The sequence below is a fragment of the Geotrypetes seraphini genome, chromosome 4 (assembly GCF_902459505.1).
Source record: "Geotrypetes seraphini chromosome 4, aGeoSer1.1, whole genome shotgun sequence".
Lineage (NCBI taxonomy): Eukaryota > Metazoa > Chordata > Amphibia > Gymnophiona > Dermophiidae > Geotrypetes > Geotrypetes seraphini.
In genome coordinates this window covers 93,900,685-93,909,846 of record NC_047087.1, presented here as the reverse complement: position 1 = coordinate 93,909,846, position 9,162 = coordinate 93,900,685, and positions in this window count along the sequence as shown.

Genomic DNA, 9,162 nt, shown 5'->3' with positions numbered 1-9,162 from the left:
CTACTAACAATATAGGGAAGAGTAGTTTTGTTACAGAGAATGCAAAGAGGCCCATTTCTTTTTAGTTTTAGCATTGCTTTTGGTTGGTCCCCATTTTCATTTGGGGGGGCCATGTTGATAAAGAGTGCACCCTCTTTGTACACGTGTGATGGTTTGCGCATCCACACACTATTTGCAAAGGAGGCACACTGAGTGGCTATTCTAAAACAGAAAGTATTTGTGTACTTTTTGTTATAGAATAGCGACTAAGTCTGCATTTAGGTGCCCCCACTTACGCTAGCTCAAAAGCTGGTGTAAATGTGGGTGCAGTAAATATGTCAAATGCACGTAAATGCAGGAATTCTGTAACCAACACATGCATATTCTGAGCATACCCTCAACATGCCCAAGACCCTTGCACTTCAGTGTTCCATCTGAAGATGCGTGCCCTTGAATTTAAGCGCTCAGGTTATAGAATAGCGACTAAGAGCAGTTGCACACCGATCAGCACCAATTAATTGCAATCAATTGACTTTAGGTCCAATTAACAATCAATTTTTATATTAATTGCCACACAAATACTGCCCATCTAATATAATAAAACGCTAAGTCGCGCATGCGCACTTCCTCTGCATGCGCCGGTTTTCCGTGAGCTGTAGCTACCCGCAGGTAGGAGTGCGCATGCGCGGCTTAGGGTTCTGTTTTTCGGTCTGGCCTGCTCCCTGCTGCTCCTTGCCATATTGTATTTTTTAGTTGAAAGACGCAGCGGTGGCTCCTCTCATAATCCCTGCCTGCGTCGGGGGGGGGGGGGGGAGTCGGGTGGGGGGGTCAGGCAGGCATCGGGGGGGGGGAGGGTGTCAGTGGAAGGGGAATGGGAGGCAGGCAGGCTGGAATCGGAGGAGGGGTGGGGGGGTTCAATGGAAGGCAGACAGGCAGGATGGCATGGGGGGTTCCATGAAAACATGCTGCTCAGGGGGATGGGAGGCAAGCAGGCAGGCAGGCATGGGGGTGGGGGGGGTTCAGTGGAAGGGGAATGGGAGGCAGGCAGGCTGGCATCGGAAGGGGGGTGGGGGTTCAATGGAAGGCAGACAGCCAGGATGGCATCGAGGGGGGTTCCATGGAAACATGCTACTCAGGGGGATGGGAGCCAGGCAGGCAGACTGGCATGGGGGGGGAGGTTTGGTGGAAGGGGGATGGGAGGCAGGCAGGCTGGCATTGGAGGGGGGGTGGGGGGTTCAATGGAAGGCAGGCACGTAGGATGGCATCAGGGGGGGGGGGTTTCCATGGAAATATGCTGCTCAGGGGGATGGGAGGCAGGCAGACTGGCATGGGGGGGGGGTTTCAATGGAAGGCAGGCTGACATCAGGGGGGGAGGAAGGAGGTACTGGGGGCACTAAGGACATAGGAAGGAGGTACAGGGAGATTCACAGACAGAAAAAATGACAGACAGGCAGCATGCAAGGAGAAAGAGACAAAGAAAAAAAAATACCCAGACAGACAGACATGAAGGGAAGGGGGGGGGGGGCGACAAAGAAGAGGACTCGAGCCGCAAGGAAGAAGCTGGGCCTGCCTGCCTGTGGGGAACGCTATAAGGGAAGGGAGAGGAGCCGAATGGAGCAGCCAGATCGCAGCAGGCCACAATGCGGGGGAGGGGCCGAATGGAGCAGGCCAGATCACGATAAGAGAAGGGAAGGGGTGGGGGAAATGCTGCAACTGCTGCACAGGGACCTGGCGGGGAAGGCAAATACCACTGCTGCTGCACAGGGAAGTCGGGGGGGGGGGGGGGGAGGGAAATACTGTTGCTGTTGCTGCTCCACAGGGAAGTGGGGTGGAAATGCTGCTGCACAGGGAAATGGAGGCAAAGAATGACAGACAGACAGCAGGAGGGAGGGAGACAGACAGAAAGGAAGAAAGACACAGGGGCAGGGAGAGGGACAGAAAGACAGACAGAAAAAGGGAGCCAAGGGGAGAGAGAGAGAGAGAGAGACAGTGGGAGAGAGAGAGAGACAGAAATAAAGAAAGACAGACAGACATATATTCTAGCACCCGTTAATGTAACGGGCTTAAAGACTAGTATTCAATAACAGTATACACAACTTTGGGCGCTAAGGGTGTGATTCTATAAACAGCTCCTAACTCAGAATGTGCCTCGGAAATTAGCACTTACCGCAAGTCAAAGTTAGGAGCCATTTGTAGAATCGTGCCTAGTGGCAGCTAAATCAAGTTAGGCACCAGTATATCACACCACTAACTTTATTCTCAGATCTTTGAGGTCCTAAGATAAAAAATGAGCACAGATATGACCGAAAGAGTTGGCCAGCCCCAAGTATCTCCCAAACCACAAACTGACTCTGGAGACAAACAAAGTGCTGCTAATAGATCTTCCAATGTTTCTTAGTGGAGTAATCCTCCAGCAGGCAAAAAGTCAATATTGTTTTCATGACAGGCAATTCATAATTTAAGAACTCTCTCTTTTTTCTAGAAGAGACTGTTTCCTTTCATTAGCAGCAATGAAGTACAGTCCCCTGGTGCAAGGGTATGAAATATGACTAGCCTGAGCGACGCTGACCTATTTCCCAGAACAGCCTGCCAGGTTATTCCATACAGCATTATTCTTCAGCTGCCCAACAGAATAGAAATGTCCTTTTGGTTCATGTAAAACATAATGTTTGCCCGTTCTCTTGAGAGACACGCTTAACAAAATACGGGCTCCCTTATGACCAGGTCTTCTGAATGAACTTTTCACAAATCCAAGCTGCATCCAGAATGGCTGAAGATGACGACTGTGGCTTCTTTTGTTCATGCCAGAAAATATTTCAGCTCGACAATAAGATTCCCTCAATAAAGTACTATCATAAAAGGGGTCATGACTTCAGAGTGCTTTCACAAAGTTTAAAGTGTCAGAGGAAGGTGTAAAACATCTACTGTGTATTCATCCTGGTTATATGCTCTTGTTTTTCATACAACAGTCTACTCTAAAATATCCATGTGGATTGAAGAATATTTACTGCTGATGGAGTGACCATTTAGCTCCAGGTTCTTAGTAACATGTCAGTCCTGACTATGTCATGCCCCCTCCCTGGCCAGGTTTAAGTCCTGCTTTAAATTCTACCTTCAGCTCTTTTCTCCCTTTTACATTTCATATGTCTTCCTCCAGCTTCTCTTCCCCTGACAACCCTTTACTTACACTGGTTCTGTGTTGTTAGAGTATTCCTCAGACATTCTTTAAGCAGCCAATAAACTGCAGAGGAGACAAGACCAATAGGTTATGAGATATCAAACTTAAGTCCTCTCCTTCCCTACAACCTATTGGTTGGCTACTATTCCTTACGAATGTCTGACCTGTGGTCTACAGTTATCTTTGTATCACTGTCCATGCCTCCTCCCTCTCCTTGCATTCACTTCAGCAGTGTTCTCCCTTTTGTTATAGTTGTTAGGTGCCATCAACTCGTGTTTGAGTCCTAGTGACTTGATGAATTGCGGATCTAAAAAGAAATCGGTTTTGTGCTAGTCTGGAAAGGTCCTCCAGCGTCATCCCCTTGGTTGTTTTCAATGTGTCCAGCCATCTGATTGCAGGCTGCCCTCTTCGCCTGGTTCCTTTGACCTTCCCAAACATGATGTCCTTCTCCAGTGATCTCTCTCTTCTGATGGTGTGACCAAAATTGGGGGTGGGGGGATCAAGGGGTCAGCAGGGGGGTCTAGGGTCAGCGGGGGGGGGGGGGGCGATCGGGGGTTAGGGGGGATGAGCTTGGGTGCATCAAGGGCAGGAGGGCTTGCGATCCCTCCTGCCCATATTTTAGTGGGAGTGGGGGGTAGGTGGTTCACTTGGGCAGGAGGGATTGGGCTCCCTCCTGGCCGATCTTGCAGGGGGGGGGGGTCGCATGGCTAAGAGGGCTTGGGCTCCCTCCTGGCCCGATTGTTATCGGTGAGGGGAGGGTTCCAGGATCGACGGGGCAAGAGGGCTTGGGCTCCCTCTTGCCCTAATTGTAGTCGGGGGTTCGGGGGCTCACGGGGCAAGAGGGCTTGGGCTCCCTCTTGACCCATCGAGCCGGAGAAGGTCGGGGTGCCGCGGGGCAAGAGGGCTTGGGCTCCCTCTTGCCCCGATCATACTCGGCGGGACCAGGAGGGTTCGGGCTCTCTCCTGGCCCGATGAGATCGAGGGGAGGAGTGGATCGCTGCAGGAGAGATGGTTCATCTCTCCTGCCGCTTTAGCAATCCCAAGTGCCGCGTTTGGCAGCACTGGGTGGTATCGCTATTGCAGCAGGGGAGATGAGGCATTTCTCCTTCCCTGATGGTTGCGGTGGGGGTTGGGTAGGTTGCCGGGCTGCTGAGCTGATTGCGCCAGCCGCCATCAGCTCAGCGGCCCCTTATTCAGCACTTATACCTGTTTTGACTTGGTCTAAGTCAAAACGTATAAGTGCCGACTAGGCAACCTGTCAAAATGTTTGGTTATACCTGCTGTATGTCTAGGTCTAGGTCGGCCCACCTCCCGCCCTTTCCCCTCCTCTAAAAATGCCTCTTTTCGCTCTATGCGTTTAGAGGCAGGGGAAAGGCTTAAGCTGGTTTTAGGTACATCTAAAACCAGCTTTGATTATGGGTACTTGGACGATCTGGCTTTTTGATTGTCTAAGGACCCATTTAGGCCACTTTTTAGACTTTTTTTTTTTTTTTATTATGAGCCCCATACTGTCTGGAGGCATGTTATAGCAATGTAAATGGTGAATATTCTATAGTGCTGTTCTGAACTTTAAAGATAAGGCTGACTGGCTCTGGAGACTAAGATAAAGGCCTAGTCTCTTTCAGCAGACTTGAAAAGTTTTGCCCATATCTACAAACAAGCAGGATTGGAAAGATAAGAACTGTTGATACATTCTCTTTTGCATTGTGAAAGCCTCAACCCTCACTAATACTTTCCTGTTGTGAGATGTACAGCTGGTTATCCTTTCAATCTCCAAATTAGTAGGCTATAAAAACATTTTATCTAGCGCCTCCTACAACAAATTTGCTACCACCAGCTTCATCTGTTTGAGGTGAGGCAGTCAAGTGCTGGCAGTCTGTTTTGAAGACATTGCAAAAGAAGGTGCATTCTTAAATGTCCCTTGAACTGTTTATGCATAAATAATTCTAGACAGTACTTTTGGCTGCTTGTATTTATAACGCTTCTTCCCCCATAAAGTGCATTGATCTTATATAGGGAACAGTATCTTCCAGTGCAATTCAAGTTTTACATCACCTCCTCATCCAGTAGGGGGAGCAAGTGGATCTTCTGAAAAGTTTCCAGAGTCTGAAGAGTTCAGAGGGAGAAAAATAGAAAAGAGGTGAGCATAATCTTTTTCCAGAGATTCCAAGTCTTACTCATTAGAAGTGTGTTACACTCTCAGTTTTTTGAAGGCTCTCTCACTCTTACACACTTTGAATCTTCTCTCATTCATTAGGGACTCGGTATCCTGTTTATCTGTCTTGCCTGTTTAGATTGTAAGTAGAGAATGACACAGGGAAATAATTTGTCCCCGTTCTCACGACCACCAACCCTATCCCCACCCCGTCCCCGCGACCACTGTCCCTGCCCCATCCCTATCCCCATGACCACTGTCGCCGCAGCATCAATACAAGCCTCAGTACTGCAATATTTAGCTTATTCCTTCCTTATAAATCAAAGTTCTGGCTGCTGAACTAGAGAAAGAGATGTTCAGCTGGCCAGGCTTTGTTTATAAATTTTTATCAACACAACTAATATACTACTTTTTCCTAAAGCAAATAAATAAATAAATGAAAATATAAATATAAATTTTTTTTCTATCTTTCTTGTCTGGTTTCTGCTTTCCTCATCTTCTCCTCATTCATTTCCTTCCATCCACTGCTGGAGCTTATGTGGGTCCCAGATGATATTCACTGATATTCCCTGCTATTAGACACTTATGTGGGCCCTGGCTGAATATTGTTCGGACTCTCTACTCCTTCTTTCTTTGTGACCTTGATCCCCCCTTCCTCCCACCCTACATGTATTTGATATTATCGGAATCCAACCCTCCCAGTTGTCCATGTAGGCCTCCCTAGGCCTGCTAGGAATTACTTGGTAGTCCAGTGGGGTCCTATGGTCAGGAACAGAGTATATCAGGGAAGTTTGATCATTGCCGAAGTAACATACCACACAAAATGCTGGTATGATGGCAGTTAAAGCACAGCGCTTTCCTCAGATGAAGCTGGTGGTAAAACAGGTGCGCTCTGTAGGGATTAAAGTTTGAAGATAAGTGCTACTCCATTATTTAACATATTTCTATTTTTGATATACACTGTTATATGGATGGAAGGGGTTTTTTTTAACCTGTGATTATACTGTGGGTTACCACAGCAGTACTATTGAAAATACTGGGTCTGCTTTACCCTATGAGGTCCCTATGAGGTCTTTTTTCCTCCTTATAAAACAATAAAAAATTACAATCTTAATTTCTGTATATACTGCTGGTTAGGTACTACTGTAGTTTGAGTGTATTCACACCTATTTAGTGTGCCATGACTGGAAATAGTTTGCGAGAAACTGGTATAGCATTTATCCATATAACTCCCATGGTCAACTGGATACATGCTTTTGAATATTGACCCCCTAGGCTACCTTGATGTGATGCAATCCCTTTGTTTCGTAGACCTGACTTTTTATCAGGAATACACATTCTGATTCAGGGATATTATATGAGTAGAAAATACAAACAGAGTTCTTCAGTTTCTCTCTTCTATCCATCAAGTCATGGACTGCCTAACCTGGGAAAAAAATATGTGCCTCTTACTGCCATTTTCATTCAAGTGACATGGTTTAAATAGCCAAGAACCAATTTAATTATCATCAATCTAAGTACTGACAATCCTTTGCATACAATATTTATAAATGTTTAGACTGTTGGCTAATGTTTGCAATCAATACATGGCTAATGGAGCAAGACGTACACAGCACTCAGCTTTGCGTCAAGACTTCTGTTCTATTATAGTTCACCTTTCCAAGAGTTACTTCCATAGGAAATGGGGGGGGGGGGGGGGGGGGGGTAGGGGGCTAGTTTTTATCGGGAGATTTTGTGAAAATTTAGTCTCCAAGCAGCATAATGAATATCTCTGAGGCAGAAAACTGAATCACTATACGTCAGTCATTCTCCAATCTATTTTAAGGCACTCTTCCCTACCAAATAGGTTTGACTTTTTAAGTATGCTAATATTGTGGGAATCTTAGACTAAGGGTTCCTTTTACAAAGGCGCGCTAGCGGGGTTAATGTGCGCGACTTTTCATCATGCGCTAACCCCCACATTGGCCAAAAACTTCCGCCTGCTTGAAAGGAGGCGGTAGCAGCTAGCGCGTCTGGCGGTTTAGCGCGCGCTATTATGTGCGTTAAATTACTAGTGCGCCTTTGTAAAAGGCGCCCTAAATATACCTCATGAATGTTAATTAGTGGATGAGGGTACACACTCTTCATTTCTCATTTGCTTCATTTCTTTGAAACTAAAACTCTAAGTGCTAGATGCACTAAAGTCAGCGATAATTGCTAAACCTATTTTCACAGCTTTAGCGATGATAGTTTTTACCGACCCGATGCACAAAATGGGCCACTGTGTGTTTTTCCTCTCGATTGCCCATTTTCCGATCTGGCCATGCAAATTAGCTAAAACCCCATGCAAAGTAGCCAAGAAATTGATTCACTAACATTGCTTGGCTATTCCCAGAAAAATGGGGTTGTAGCGATCGGAAAAACCAACTGGTCTAGACTCTCGAGCCACTATCACCTCTGAACCCCCCCAAAAAGGCAGGAAGGATGCCAACTCCCTCCTGCCACACAGAACACCCCAACATTATGGCCCCCCCAGCCACTGTCCCTCATTGAACCCCCCAAAATGGCAGGAGAGATGCCCACTCCCTCCTGGCATCAGATGCCCTGGATGCTTGACCAATTGGCTTGACCAATCAGGGCTTTGGCTCCTCCCTCAGTAACCTGGATACAGAGGGAGGTGCCTAAGGCCTGAGTGACTCCTTGGGAGGGACCTTAGGTGACGGAACCAATCAGGGCCTTTGGCCCCTCCCCATGCATCACATGATGCACAGGGAAGGGGAAAGTCCGTCATTTAGAACTGGCGGCCCTGAAGCAGGAACCTCAGAGCGGGCTTCCTGCTTCCAATTTTTTAAAAAGGTACAGGGGAGGTTTGGGGGTGGGGGCATCTGGTGGCAGGAGAAAGTGGGCATCCTTCCTGCTATTTTCAGGGGGTTTGGTGGGCACAGTGGCTCGGGGGTGCCTGGTACGGGAGGGCAAGGCACTGGGGGAAGGCTGTTTTCCTTTTTTTAATGGGACAGATTGTGTATGTGTAACACACACACAACATCTGTGCCATTAAAAAAAAAGCCTTAGCAGCAGTGACAGGAGACTGCGTCCCCTGTCACTGCTGTTATGGCTCTGTGCATGTGTCAAATGCTCACTGAGTGACTGATCGGTCACGTTTGCGTGCAAATGATTTACACCTCTGTGCAAATCATTTGCATGCAAACTTGATAGCGCATCGATCACTGTCAGCAAATCGGCTAACAGCGATCCAGTAAGTATCTTTGGGGGTCCTTTTACTAAGGCGAGCTAGCCGTTTTAGCACTCGCTAAATGCTAACGAGGCAAATACGTCCATTATATTTTATATTTATGGAGTTAATGATAAATATCAATACGAGGGGATGCTGAAAAGATGTGAAAGAAATGTTTGAGCTATGTCCCAATTCTGGAAAATGCATCCATATTTACCTGTGGGGCATCTTTTCATTTTGCAGCTTTTTTAGACACGTACAAAAGGTGAAACAATGAAATCTGGAGAGTTAGAAAAGCCATCATGGTGGCAAAAGTATAGAAGAATGAAACATCTTATGAATGTTCTAGAGGTGCTTCATTTCTAAGATTATACTGCCACCTGGCATCTTTCAATTGAAAAGCATGATGACAAACTATGAATATGAGTATTAAAAGGATTTCATCCTACTCCAAGCTACTATAAATTAAAATAGGGTGATACTTGGTCAGATTTCTTTGAGAGTTTTTCTCATAATTACCTAGCAGTTTCTTCCTCCTTCATTGTACATCTGTTTCAGTGATGTCCTCACCTGTAGTCTGGTACCATGAGCTTCCATTCACAGCTACAGGAAATGTTTTTGCCCTTACTTTGAATT